Consider the following 15,170-nt stretch of genomic DNA (forward strand, 5'->3'; position numbering starts at 1 on the left):
CATCATGTAAGATCTAGTGTGGACCCAAACACCTCCGAGGCTCAGTTTCTCTCTCTGCATCCTTTTTCTTTCTTTCTTTTTTTGAGATGGGGACTCACTCTGTCACCCAGGCTGGAGTGCAATGGCATGGTTTGGGCTCACTGCAACCTCTGCCTCCCGGATTCAAGTGATTCTCCCACCTCAGTCTCCTGAGTAGCTGGGACGACAGGCGAGTGCCACCACACTTGGCTAATTTTTCTATTTTTAGTAGAGATGGGTTTTCACTATGTTGGCCAGGCTGGTCTCAGACTCCTGACCTCCTGATCCACCAGCCCCCCAAAGTGCTGGGATTACAGGCGTGAGCCACCACGCCCACCCTCTCTCTGCATCCTTGGATGCTGGCCTTTCTCCTCCCAACCTCACCAAATGAGAGCGAGGCCTGAGAGGACTGGGAAAGCTGATGCATTCTGCCTAAGGAGAGTGACTCCTGGGAAAGCAGGGGTCTGAATGTGGGGACTGTACAGCCTCCAGAGTGGGTCTGTTTCCCTCCACAGGATGCAGGGCCAACAGCTGTCCTTGGCCCTGTCCTGTGTATCTTCAGGTGTGCTCCTGAATAAGAAATTCCCAAAAGTAGAAGGCATGATGCCCGTATTTCTCCAGCACTTTGAAGTTTCCAAAATGTCTCCCAAGACATTTCCTCCTCTGCCTCTCTGTGGGGCTGGCCAGATAAATTCAAAGGGTCATGTGGCTTCAAATCATTTCCATTTGAATTGAGAATCATTACTATAAATTTTGATCTACTGTAGCCAAGTTATTTTATGAATGGCTTCATTTAAGCTGATATATAAAGAGAGAGTGCATTGCTGATATGTTCCACCTAAATAGGCTGTGGTGTCATGGGCCAGCCCCCAAATCTGTAGGATCCATGACTCCTGAAACCCCACTCTCCCCTCTGCCCCGAGGTGGGCTTCGCATCAGTTAAACGTGACAAGCATCTCTCTGTAAAGGAGGCAGACATCTGTTTTATTCTGAGTCTTTAACTCATAATAAAATCATTCACTTCCCTCTGCTGTGTCTGTCTGCAGTGGGTGCCAGCCCCCGGGGAGGAGACTTTAGAAAGCAAGCCCCCAGTCAAGTCTCCATTCTTGCCGTCCTTCTCCCCACACTGGTGCACCTGTGCAGAGAGCAGGCCTGGTGAGCTCCCCGGAGGCTGTCAGGTTCGGCTTTCCTCCTTTCAGAGGTAGAGTTTCCCCCATTTCCTCCAGGAGATTGGCCCCCAGTTTATCATCTCTGACATTTACAGCAGGAAGACTGGGGTCACTAGGAATCCTGGGCTGGGGAACAGAGCTGATGACTAGCACACTTACAGAGCAGATAGAAAAGTTCTGAGCAACTCAATACCCAGAAGGCATCTGAGGATCAATACAGCAGGAATCACAGCTCATCTCTGGAAGGGCAGCAGCCCTGAGGCCTGCGGGGCATGAGTTCACAGAACCATTCCAGGGCCTGTGATTTACAGCCTGGTCAGAGAGGCAGAGAGGCCTGAGCTCTGTGGCTCTCGAAACAGAAACAACTCACCCTGGGGGAAGGGAAGTGGGCCAGGGCCAGCCTCCCCCCAACAGGGCTATCTCCCTCCCACCTGTTCTTTTAAAATAACAGCCTTATTGAGACACAATTCACATACCACACAAGTAACCTATTTAAAGTACAAAATTCAGAGGGTTCTATATATACACAGATTTGTGGAACCATCTGTGCCCATTTGGCTCCATTCCCCAGGCAGCCATTTGCTCTCTCTATGAATTTGCCTGCTGTGGACACTTCTGAAATGGAATCATACACCACATGGGCCTTTGTGGTTGGCTCCTTTCATTTAATATACTATTTATTTTATTCAATTTATTATTTTTTTTTTTGAGACAGAGTCTCACTCTGTCACAAGGCTGGAGTGGAGTGGCACGATCTCGGCTTACTGCAACCTTCACCTCCCAGGTTCAAGTGATTCTCCTGCCTCAGCCTCCCCAGTAGGTGGGACTACAGGCTCCCACCACCACACCTGGCTAATTTTTGTATTTTTTTTTTTTTAGTAGAGGCGGGGTTTCACCATGTTGGCCAGGCTGGTCTCGATCTCCTGGCCTTGTGATCCACTTGCCTTGGCCTCCCAAAGTGCTGGGATTACAAGCGTGAGCCACTGTACCTGGCCTATTTATTTATTTTTGAAATGGAGTTTTGTTCTTGTTGCCCAAGCTGGAGTGCCGTGGCACAATCTCTGCTCACTGCAAACTCTGCCTCCCAGGAGGGTCAAGCAACTCTCCTGCCTCAGCCTCTTGAGTAGCTGGGATCACCAGCATGTGCCACCACACCTGGCTAATTTTGTATTTTTAGTAGAGACAGGTTTCTCCATGTTGGTCAGGCTGGTCTCAAACTCCCTACCTCAAGTGATCCGCCCGCCTCGGCCTCCCAAATTAATATAATTTTTATAAAGCTCATCCATGTTGTAGCATGTCTCAGGACTTCATTCCATATGAGCCAGAAATTTCCTTACTAGGCAAATATTCAACAGAAATTAAAATATATATCACATACACACTTGCACAAGTGCTCAGAGCAGCGTTATTCATAAGATCCAAAAAGTGGAAATGGTGTAAATAATTCATCAAGTGATGAAGGGATACATAAAAAGGGGCATATTCATTTCATGGAATATGCTTGGCTATAAAAACAATGAAGTACTGACATGTGGTACAGCATGGCAGAGACCTTGAGGATATTATGCAAAGCGACAGAAGTCACTCATAAAAGACCACATATTGTATGATTCCTTTCCTGTGTAATGTCCAGAAAAGGCAAATCTATACCGACAGAAAGATTGGTAATTGCCAGGGATTGGGGAAAGAAGAATGAGGGCCAGGGACTGCTAATGGATACAGGGAATCTTTTGGGGGGTGATGAAAATATTCTGGAAATAAATAATGGTGTTGGTTGCATAGCCTGGTGACTATGTTAAAAACCCATGACTATACACCTTAAATGGCTGAATCTTTTTTTTTTTTTTTTTTTTTTGAGGCGGAGTTTCACTCTTGTTGCTCAGGCTGGAGTGCAATGGTGCAATCTCGGCTCACTACAACCTCTGCCTCTCAGATTCAAGCGATTCTCCTGCCTCAGCCTCCCAGGTAGCTGGGATTTTAGGCGTAATCTCCACCACACTCAGCTAATTTTTGTATTTTTAGTAGGGACGGGGTTTCACTATGTTGGCCAGGATGGTCAAACTCCTGACCTCAGGTGATCCACCTGCCTCAGCCTCCTAAAGTGCTGGGATTACAGGCGTGAGCTACCACGCCTGGCCAAATGGCTGAATCTTATAGAAAATGAATTCCATTTGAATGTAAACTTTGTAAAACGAGTATATGGAGAAAAAAGGAGGAAATGAAGAAGACCGAGGAGAATGCTTCTGGCCAGAGAAGATGGTGTAGACAGACCCGTTTTCCCTGCCGTCTGCACTAGCGCAGCAACAGGCCCTGGAAATGACACGATGGGCAGCTAAGTGCATTCTGAAAAGTGGTCAGAAGAACTGCTGGAGACCCCAGGACTGGAGGAAGAAATAGTGGCAGAAGATATTGGGTCCTCTGCCCTGCAGAAGAACGAGATCCACATCTGGTGTGTCATCGCCCACCCAGCAACAGAAACACCCATGTAGGCTCTTTTCACCCTGCAGTGGAGGAGAGTTCCTATGACAGTGTGGCCTGCTCAGTGATCAGCTGGGACACAACTGCCAACAGACAGTGAAGGAAAGAGGTCTCCTCCCTGACACCAGTGCGCCTGAGACCCTTCTCCACAGAGAGATCTGCTGTGCCAGGTGGCACGGACAAGATGAACCCCCCCACAATAAGTGGCATGGCCTGGGAAGCCCGTTTGTCCCCATGGGGCTGAGACTCTTTCCCCAGCAGAGACACCAGGGAAGCTGGGATCGCGGTTAAAAAGACCCCATCACAACAAGCAGCTGGCCACAGAAACCCCTGGCCCTCTTGGGCCTGAAAGTCCCCTACCCATCAGGAGAGAGTGGTGCTCCACCTGGAAAATCTCCCCCTACCTCCTCAGGTGGCACCAGCAGGCCCAAGGACAGCCCTGGGGCACTGTGTGAATCAGCAGGCCACAATGCCAGGGTAAAAGCCTTGAAAATTCAATTACCTTTGGAACCTCAGCGCACAAAATAGGCCAGTTCCTGGGGCTAAAACTTAACAGGGTGACAGTGTACCAAATTAAGAGATTTTTAACACAATTGAGAGTTTCCCGGCATCTGCCATCAGCCCACTTCTATGTAACTGAGTCCTGTACTGTCCCATGATGAGCTCTATGGGCGCAAGGGCTGCATTTTTGTTGTATTTTTCAATTTTCAATTATTATCCAGATTGCAAAGTGATACATGTACATTGTAGAAAATCTGGAAAATAAAGAGTAATAAAGAAGAAATTATGTCACCTGTAACCCCAGCACTCACAGAGAATGTATGTGTGTGTGAGTGTGTGTGTCTACATTATCCACGCATCCTTCCAGCCTCTGTATCTTTATAGCAGAAAGTTTTGTTCTTATCGAAAATAACATTATTGTATATCTAACATATTTGTAACATGCCTTTTTCCTACAGAATATATTCCTTCTCCAAAGCATTAAATGTTCTTTCTGCATCTCTTTTAGTGGTTCCATAGTGTTTAATCATGTTTCTGTAAAAGAAGTCTATCAGTTACTTTTGGACAACCCATGCTTGGCACAGTATGTCATAGGTGCTCAATGAATGTTGGATGAATGAATGGACAGAGCTGTGTGGCCTGCGGGAAGCCACAACGCCTGGTGAGTCCCTCTCTGAGCATTCACTTGTCCAGCCAGGTCCTGTGAAGGAAGAAAGAGCCTGTGTCCAGGCTTGTGGGAAATCACTGGGAAGGGTCATGGCTCTGTGTTGTCGGCTTTCCAGTGTTTCCCAGTGGGGACCCAGCCTTGGTCCTCCAGATCCCGCCAGGAAGGAAAGGCCCACTTCTGGCCCTCCTGGAAGGCTCACTGCAAGACACCCCCTTCAAATTCCTTCTTGCACCTCCAGGCCGTCATGCATTGACTCGTGGTTTTTCAGTCTGCATTGTCTACCTAGCATTTCCTAATGGCAAACCCCAATCTGACATCAGTCCCAGTCCCAGGGACACCTCTGGCATGCATCTTCCCCAAGCCTCTCTAACACCTCCACTGTGCCCCCCTTTTCCCCACTATTCAGTGCAGCATCAGACAGAAGCCTTGGCCATCTGCTGGGTGGATGTGTTCTTACATCTGCCTCATGCATCAGACTGCAGATTCCCAGCAACAGCCCTCTGTGAATGCCTGTGGAAGGATTAACAGGCAGGGTGAGACCAGCCTGCCCCTGCAGAGGAGCAGAGAGCTTCACGCTCCACAGACACTGACCTCGCAGCTCAGAGGGGAGTGGGTGGCAGCCTTCTGGACTGGGGCTGGTATCCCCAGAGAACATTTGCCCTTGCTATGCCTTGTCTCCAATGCCAAAGAGTTGCCAGAGAGCAGGAAGAAGACGAGGACCCCTTGGCATGTTTCCTAATCATGCTTTATGAAAGGGAAAGTCATCTTTATTACATTTAATTTAGAAAAGGGGGTTATGGGCACTTCATCTGGTGCTCACTTCAGAGCAGCTGTTCAGCATTACTGAGGAGAAAGACAAGGGACTCGTGTTCCTTGCTTCATGCCAGATAATCCAAAGGATAGACATAATGGCGTCTCTCCTGACAGGCAGAGTTCCTGGAACCGGGAAGGTTTCTTCCAAATCCCCTAGGCCTAAGTCCCAAGATTTTTCTTCTTTTTATCCCAAGGCTTGATTTAGTCAATAGATATTTCCTAGTGCTGACTCTGAGCCTGGTCCAGGGCTGCAGCTGGGAGCTGGAGCGCAGGATGAGTCAGCCGGGAGCTGCCACATGGCAATGGACTGTCCACTGTGAGAGAGCACGGGAGCAGAGCTGTAGCTGCAAGTTTAATCAGCAAAAGGGTGTGGTGAATGTGTACAGAGATACTCCCACAACTCAGGAAGGCTGGTGAGCAAGACTTGGAACCAAGGGAGGTTAGACAACAGGAAAAGCAGCTCAGATAAGCCATGGTTTCCATTGTTTTTGGAAGCCATTCTTGGGCCTTCGGCTGTCTTGAATATTTTCTCAAGTGTTCTTAAACAGTCGTGTCATTTTCTCTGGATTTAAGGTACTACATGGGAGCAATGAGTGGCCAAATTTGCGTCACCTGCCTGCACACTGGATGACAACTGTATGCAGAGAGGACTGGCTGGTCCCTTAGGACTCCAAGGAGATAGTGGCCTCACAGTGGCACCTGCCCACAGCCAGCATTTCTACTGAGTTTTCTTCCTTTCAAATTGGTCTTCTGGTTATAGAAAAGGAGATATATCTAGAGGTGGGATACCCAGAATCTTCAAAGGTAAGGATGAAGTTCCATTTCTTAGGCTGGACATGAATTTTTGGTGTGTGGGTGGGGGGGCACTGCTTAACTCAGTACAGTGGGATACATGCATGCATCACTCCCAGGCCTCAATGGAAGGCCAGCCCAGGACACAAGCTGTGGGAGAGTCTGCCTGCAATTTACAGATTTGGAGATAGATACCTTCTAAAGGTGTTTGCATTTTAAATCTTTTATTTTCTAAAGACTTCATTTTAAATTCAAAAATAAAGTTCCTAGTGGTCAAGGTTATCTGTCTTTCTGGCTATAGTAAAGGCAGAGTTTGCTTAAATCTTTCAAAGAAATACTTTTACCTGCCAGTAACATTAAGAAACACATTTCTAATCTCAAAAAAATTGAAGTCAACTCACTCTGGGGTTTCCAGCCAAGTAACAGGGATTTAGAGTCCAGAAATATGGTGGTCTTGGGCTGTCTAGTCACATCTTCCTTAAATTACAGCTGAGTCACAGTTACTCTACAGAATGAACGATTGCCAAGCTTCTCATGGTGTTCTCCCTTCTCCTTCCTCCATGCATGTGTGGTGAGACTCTTCCGGGAGTGCGTGTCTGATTAGTGTCAAAGCATTTTCAGTATCACTCATTGTTTTCATTAGCTCTCATCCCTTTGTTTCCCCTGGATAACCCAAACATACAGTTTCACCTGAGCATCATTAGAATTTCAAGTTGCTGTCACAAATATGTACTTATTCAGCATATAGTTTTAGAGTGCCTACCAAGCTCTGTAGCCACAGGGATGAGAACAAAGAAGACCTGGCCCTTTCCTGGAGATTATCTTCTGGGGTGACAGATGGGTCAGCAAAGGGCAAGTAGAATTCAGCCTGGGAAGGGCTCTGAGTGGTTTAATTACAGGGCATCACAGGAGCATGTGTAGGGGTCTTAATCTTGACCTGGGAAGTTGGGGTGAGTGGCCTAGGCTGAGGCAGTAAGAGGGGTGTAGAGAGGAAAAGAAACATGGGAGAGAATCTAGGGAGCAGAGCTGCTTGGAACCCGGACTGTGTGGATGTGGCATGCCATGCTGTAGGAAGACAATATGCAGGTAGCCCCTGATGGAGCCATCTTGTGAAAGGGCTCCCTGTCCTTTTTATAAGAGACAAGAGGGCAGGTGGTTTGGAGGAGCAGGGCAGGGAAGAGAACGAGTTCAGCTTCAGAACACATTGGTTTTGCTGCCAAAGGAACATTTAAGTGGAGCTTTCCAGTTTGAATTCTGAGAGCACTGGGAGGGAGATTTACATTTCAAAGTTATCAGCAATATATGATCCACAAATGGGAGTAGACAAGTGAATCCAGAAACAAGGTCCAGTGAGAAGAAAAATCTTAAGACAGATCCAAAGCACGTCCTAAGACAGAACTGTGAACAGATGGGTGGGGGAGGAACAGTCCTTGAGAGAAGCATTCCCCATAGGGCAGTCAATATTTTGTCCAAAGGAACCTACAGCTCCCTGGTAAATCTCTGTTCTCAGAGTGTGGTGACCGTTTGATTGAAATCAGAGCTCAGCTGGGGAAGTGGTGGGGGTGGTGGGGGTGGGCAGTGGGGAAGGGAGGAAACCTATTCCCAGCAAGGGATGAACTAACAGCAAGCTGCTGGCAACATCTTAGCTGCCTAAGCCTGTGATTTTATTTGGGGCAAACAAGAGTCCAGCTGGGAAAAGAAAAAAAAATCCTGGATAACTAGACTACCATAGGAAACTGAAAAGTTCTGGCATAGTCATGGAGACCTAATAGGCTGTACACATTCCCAAAGCTGTGCAAATGCATAGGAAGGATCTGGAAAGGAGAGGTTGCCAGTGTCTTACCTTTGGCTGACCACAAGGGCCTGCACAAGGAGGAAATGGAAGCTAATGTTACATCGAAAAATGCCTGAAGTTTGAAGACTTGCCTTCTCATACACAGATCTCCTTGGCAAAGGGTGGAAGACAGGCAGGCAAGGCATTTCAGGAAATTTCGCCCCCAATCTCTGGCTGACCAATAAATTATACTGACCCAGGTATGACCCTAGGAATCCAGGCTTAAAAATAGAAACAAGGACTTTAAAAAGGTAACAAAAACTTCATAGCCACACACCACAGGGAATATAGAATCTACAAATTTAGTCCAGAAAAGTCACTAAACCAGTAAATAGCAATGAGGAAAAACAATAACAATAAACCAATAACAAAAAGTAAATTTTGGGGATGGAGTCTCATATCACGGTTGTTATTATATATAATGTCAACTCACATGTCCAACTTTCAACCAAAAAATTATGAGACATGCAAAGAAAGAAAGTGTGACACATATATAGGAACAAAAGCAAGCAACAGAAAATATCCCTGAGAAGGCAGCTTCTGGATTTACTGTACAAAGACTTTAAATCAATTTATATATATATATATATATATGTTCAAAGATAAACATTTATAATATAAATGCAAATACTTCTATGTTGTGAACACATATTTATATAATATAAATATTTACATTCACCTACCATGTCCAAAATATCAAAAGGAAGTATGACATGGATGTCTTACCAAATAAAGAGTATCAACAAAGAGAGAGAAACTTATACACATACACACAAACACACATACACACACGTGCAAGACCTTCCAAAAGTTTGTGGAAAAATGGAATTAAAATATAAAACAAAAAATATAAACTCTATTTCTCAACAGAAGCTCCACGAAGTTTAAGACACTCTTATAAGTGATGATACCAGCCATTTTGTCCATCCCTAAAGAACTGAGGGTCCCAGGAATTTAACCATGTTCTTGTAGTATTTTTTACATTGTTAGCTGAAGTAAAATGGATTGCCCTTTACAGATTTTTAAGATTAGGAAATGAAAAGAAGTCAGAAAGAGCCAAGTCAGGACTCGAGATGGATGTCTAATGATTTTCCACTGAAGCTCTCACAAAATTGCCCTTGTGATAAGAGAAATGAGCAGGACCACCATTGTGGTGGAAAAGACCTCTGCTGAATCTTTCCTGGGCATTTTCTCCTGCAGCTTTTGCTAACGTTTTCAAAACACACTCTTAATCAGCAGATGTCATCGTTCTTTGTCCCTCCTGAAAGTCAACAAGCAAAATGCCTTGAGCACGCCCCCAAACTGTTGCCATGACCTTTGCTCTTGACTAGTCCACTTTTGCTTTAACTGGGTCGCTGCCTTCAGATAGGCATTGCTTTGATTGTGCTTCGTCTTCAGGATTATACTGAAAAGCCGTGTTTCACTTGTTTAAAATTTCCACGGAAAGTTTTGCACTTGTCTGCAGCTGATCTGGGTGAACCAATTTTGGCACCCACGAGTGGAAAGTTTGCTGAACTTTAATTTTCTGCTCAGAATTGTATAAGCTGAACCAATTGAGATGTCTATGGTGTCGGCTACTGTTTGTGCTGTTAATCACGGATCATTTTCAATTAGGGTATGAGCAGAATGAATTCTTTCCTCACAAATTGATGTGGATTGTTTCTGTTACAGGCTTCATTTTCTACATTATCTTACTGCTTCTTTCTTTCTTTCTTTTTTGACAGTCTCATTCTGTCGCCCAGGCTGGAGTGCAATGGTGCAATCTCGGCTCACTGCAACTTCCGCCTCCTGGGTTCAAGTGATTCTCCTGCCTCAGCCTCCTGAGTAGCTGGGATTACAGTTGTGCACAATCACATCTGGCTAATTTTTGTATTTTTCATAGAGACGGGATTTTACCATGTTGGTCAGGCTGGTCTCAAACTCCTGACCTTGTGATCCCCCCACCTCAACCTCCCAAAGTGCTGGCATTATAGGTGTGAGTCACCGTATTCAGCCTACTGTTTCTTAAAATGAGTTACTCATTTTTAAATTGTTTATTTCTTTAGGGCATTGTCCCCATAAGTAATGCATCAATAATTCCACTCTGCTTTAATCCAAGCTTCACCATCAATTCGATGTTGTTTTCCTGCTTCAATTTTAGCAGAATTCGTGTTGCCTTGACAGGGGCTGTTTTCAAACTCACAGTGAATTCTTCTTATTGCCTCACAGTACACTAGGCATGTTCTAACAAATTAGCATGAGTTTATTTTAATGCCAAAAATAAAATCCACGTATAGTTTTTCATAATATTCATTTCCATGAACTCCTTCCTTCCTTCTTTCTCTCCCTCTCTTTCTTTCATTCTTTTTTCTTCTTTCTTTCTTTATTTCCTTCCTTCCTTTCCTTATCTCCTTCCTTTCTTCCCTCCCTTCCTTCCTTCCTTCCTTTCCTTGTTTTCTTTCCTTTTCTTTTTTTTCCCAGCTTTCACTTGGTTGCCCAGGCTGAAGGACAGCAATGTGATCATGGCTTACTGCAGCCTCAAACTCCTGGGCTCAAGAAATCCTGTAGTCCCACCTCAGCCTCCTGAGTAGCTGGGACTACAGGCGTGTGCTCCCATGCCTAATTTTTAATTGTTTATTTATTTGATGGAGACAAGTTCTTATTATGTTGCCCAGTCTGGTCTCAAACTCCTGGCCTCAAGTGATTCTACTACTTTGGCCTCCAAACTTTTGGACTTGACGTGAAGTTATTAGAGAAATTCATCAACAGATTTGAGCTGGCAAAAGAATCAGTTAACTTAATGATAAATCCACTTTAAGTAGCAGAAAGAAAAAATAATGGGAAAAAAAGTGAACAGAACCTCAGCAAGCATACCAGCATACATATAATGCTGCCATATTGCTTCCAGACGGAATTAGAAAAGAGGCAAAAAAAAAAATTTGATAAAATAATATCTGAAAACTTCTTAAGTTTGATGAAAAACATTAATCTACATATTCACAAAGCTGAGCGAACTCGAAGTGGAATAAACTCCAAAGGATCCACACATGGACATACCATAGTCAAATTGATGAAAGTCAAAGACAGAAAAAAATCTTCAAGGCAGCAAGAAAAAAGCAATTAATCCAGTACAAGGAACATTGAAAAAGATTGATAGTTGACTTCTCATCAGAAACCACAGAGCCCAGAAAATGGCAGGATGACATCTTTGGAATATTAAAAGAAAAAGCCTGTCAGCCAGGAATTCTATACCTAGCTAAATCTTCTTCAAGAATGAGAAAACACAGATCTAAGATGGCCAAATAGGAACAGTTCTGGAGTGCAGTTCCCAGTGAGAACAAAGCAAAAGGGGAGTGATCACTGCATTTCCAAACGAGTTTTTACTGCCCACAGACCAGGAGATTCCTGAACTGAAAATCACCATGGGTTTCCACATGGCTGTTTCAGCCAGTGCAGTGGGTCTCCACACAAAAACTCACAAAAATCTGGGTGGCCGTTTCAACCTGGAATGCCTGGGAGACAGAGTGTGGTGGTGCCTGAAACGCCTGGGAGACAGAGCCATCCATTCAACTGGAAAAAAGGGGGCTGAAACAGGGAGCCAGGAGATCTGGCTCAGCGGGTCCCACCCACACAAAGACTAGCAATCTGAAACCCTCTGGATTGAGAGTTTCACAGCAAGTGCAGCTGGACCCAGGACAGTCCACCTCTGAGGGGGGTAGGGCATCTGCCATTACCAAAGCAGTCCACCACTACTGAGGCAGTCTGCCATTACCAAGGCAGTCCACCATTACCGAGGTAGATAACCATTACCTAGGCAGTTCTAACTGTACCTTTGTAAACAAAACCACAAGGAAGTTCACACAGCAGCTGGGCAGAGCCTGCAGCAGCTCAGCAATGCCTCTGCTGGCAGACTGTGACTAGGCTACGTCTTGCTGGGCAGGGCAACTCTGAAAAAAGGCAGCAGAACATCAGGAACTTATAAATAAAGACCCACCATCCCAAGATGGACAACCTGGGAAAAAAAGCGGTTATGAGTTCTGCTGCAGCAGACTTAAACATACCTGCCCAGCAGCCCAGCAGCTCTGAATGAAACAAGGAGCTCCCAGCTCAGCACTTGAGCTCCTATATGGGAAAGATTGTCTCCTCAAACAGATCCCCAACCCCCATATATCCAAAGAGACACCTCATAAGGGAGAGCTCAGGCTAACATGTGGCACGTATCCTTCTGGGATGAAGACAACAGAAGAAGAAACTGGCAGCAACCTTTACTGTTCTGCAGCTGCTGTAGGTTATACTCAGGCAAGCAGGGTGTGGAATGGACCTCCAGCAGTCCTACAGCTGAGGGGCCTGACTATTAGAAGGAAAACTAAAAAACATAAAGAAATAACTTCAACATTAACAAAAAGGACATCCACTCAGAGACCCCATCCAAAAGTCACCAACTACAAAGATCACAGGTAGATAAATCCACAAAGATGGTAAGAAACCAATGGAAAAAGAATGAAGACACCAAAAACCAAAATGCCTGTCCTCCTCCAAGGGATCACAACTCCTCCAGCAAGAGAACAAAGCTGGATGGAGAATGAGTCTGATGAATTGATGGAAACAGGCTTCAAAGGGTGGATAATAACAAACTTCTCTGAGTTAAAAGAACATGTTCTAACCCAATGCAAAGAAACTAAGAACCTTGAAAAAAAGGTTCAACAAAATGTTAATGAGAATAGACAGCTTACAGAAGAATATAAATGAATTGATGGTGCTGACAAACACAACACAATAACTTCATGAAGCATACACAAATTTCAGTAGCCGAATCAACCAAGCAGAAGAAAGGATATCAGAGATTGAAGATGAACTCAATGAAATAAAATGAGAAGGCAAGATTAGAGAAATAAGAGTAAAAAGAAATGAGCAAAACCTCCAAGAAATATGGGATTAGGTGAAAAGACGTAGTCTGCGTTTGATAGGTGTAACTGAATGTGATGAAGAGAATGAATCTAAGCTGGAAAACACTTTTTAGGATATTATCCAGGAGAACTTTCCAACCTAGAAAGGCAGGCTGACATTTAAGTCCAGGAAATACAGAGAACACCACAAAGAGACTCCTCAAGAAGAGCAACCCCAAGGCACATAATCATCAGATTCACCAGGGTTGAAATGAAGGAAAAAATGCTAAGCGCAGCCAGAGAGAAAGGTCAGGTTATCCACGAAGGGAAGCCCATCAGCTCACAGTGGATCTCTCAGCAGAAACCCTGCAAGCCAGAATAGAGTGGGGTCCAATATTCAGCATACTTAAAGAAAAGAACTTCCAACCTAGAATTTCGTATCCAGCCAAACTAAGCTTCATAAGTGAAGGAGAAATAAAATCCTTTATGGACAAGCAATTGATATGAGATTTTATCACCACAAGGCCTGCCTTACAAGTGTTCCTGAAAGAAGCACTAAACATGGAAAGGAACAACCAGTACCAGCCACTGCAAATACTTACCAAATGGTAAAGATCATCGACACAATAAAGAAACTGTGTTAACTAATGGACAAAACAACCAGCTAACATCAAAATGGCATGATCAAATTTACATATAACCATATTAACCTTAAATGTGAATGGGGCAAATGCCCCAGTCAAAAGACAAAGGAGGAAGTCAAATTGTCTCTCTTTGCAGATGACATGATTATATATTTAGAAGACCCATCATCTCAGCCCAAAATCTCCTGAAATTGATAAGCAACTTAAGCGAAGTCTCAGGATACAAAATCAGTGTGGAGAAATCACAAGCATTCCTATACACCAATAACAGACTTAAAGAGAGCTAAATCAAGAATGAACTACCATTCACAATTGCTACTAAGAAAATAAGATACCAAGGCATACAACTAACAAAAGATGTAAAGGACCTCCTCAAGGAAAACTACGAACCACTGCTCAAGGAAATAAGACAGGACACAAACAGATGGAAAAACAATCCATGCTTATGGTTAGGAAGAATCAATATTGTGAAAATGGCCATACTGCCCAAAGTAATTTATAGATTCAACACTATCCCCATCAAGCTACCTCTACCCCTCTTCCCAGAACTGGAAAAAAACACCTTAAACTTCCTATGGAAACAAATGAGCCCACATAGAGAAGACAATCCTAAACAAAAAGAACAAAGCTGGAGGCATCATGCTACCTGACTTCAAACTATACTACAAGACTACAGTAATCAAAACAGCATGGTACTGATATCAAAACAGAGATATAAACCAATGGAACAGAACAAAGGCCTTGGAAGCAATGCCACACATCTACAACCATCTGATCTTCAACAAATCTGACAAAAATAAGCAATGGGGAAAATATTCCCTGTTTAATAAATGGTGTTGGGAAAATGGGTTAGCCATGTGCAGAAAGCAGAAACTGGACCTCTTCCTGACACCTTACACTAAAATTAACTCTAAGTGGATTAAAGACTTAAACCTAAGACCTAACACCATAAAAAGGCTAGAAGAAAACCCAGGCAAAACCATTCAGGATATAGCATAGGCAAGGGTTGCATGACTGAAACACCAAAAGCATCGGCAACAAAAGCCAAAATAGACAAATGGGACCTAATCAAACTCCAGAGCTTCTGTACAGCAAAAGAAACAATCATTAGAGTGAACTGGCAACCCACAGAATGGGAAAAATATTTTGCAATCTACCCATCTGACAAAGGGCTAATATCCAGAATCTACAAACTAAAACAGATTTACAAGAAAAAAACAATCAAGCCCATTCATAAGTGGGTGAAGGACATGAACAGACACTTTTCAAAAGAAGACATATATGAGGCCAACAAACATAAAAAATTACTCATCATCACCGGTCATTAGAGAAATGCAAATCAAAACCACATTGAGATACCATCTCATGCCAGTTGGAATGGCGTTCATT

The sequence above is a fragment of the Callithrix jacchus genome, chromosome 12 (genome assembly GCF_049354715.1).
Source record: "Callithrix jacchus isolate 240 chromosome 12, calJac240_pri, whole genome shotgun sequence".
NCBI lineage: Eukaryota > Metazoa > Chordata > Mammalia > Primates > Cebidae > Callithrix > Callithrix jacchus.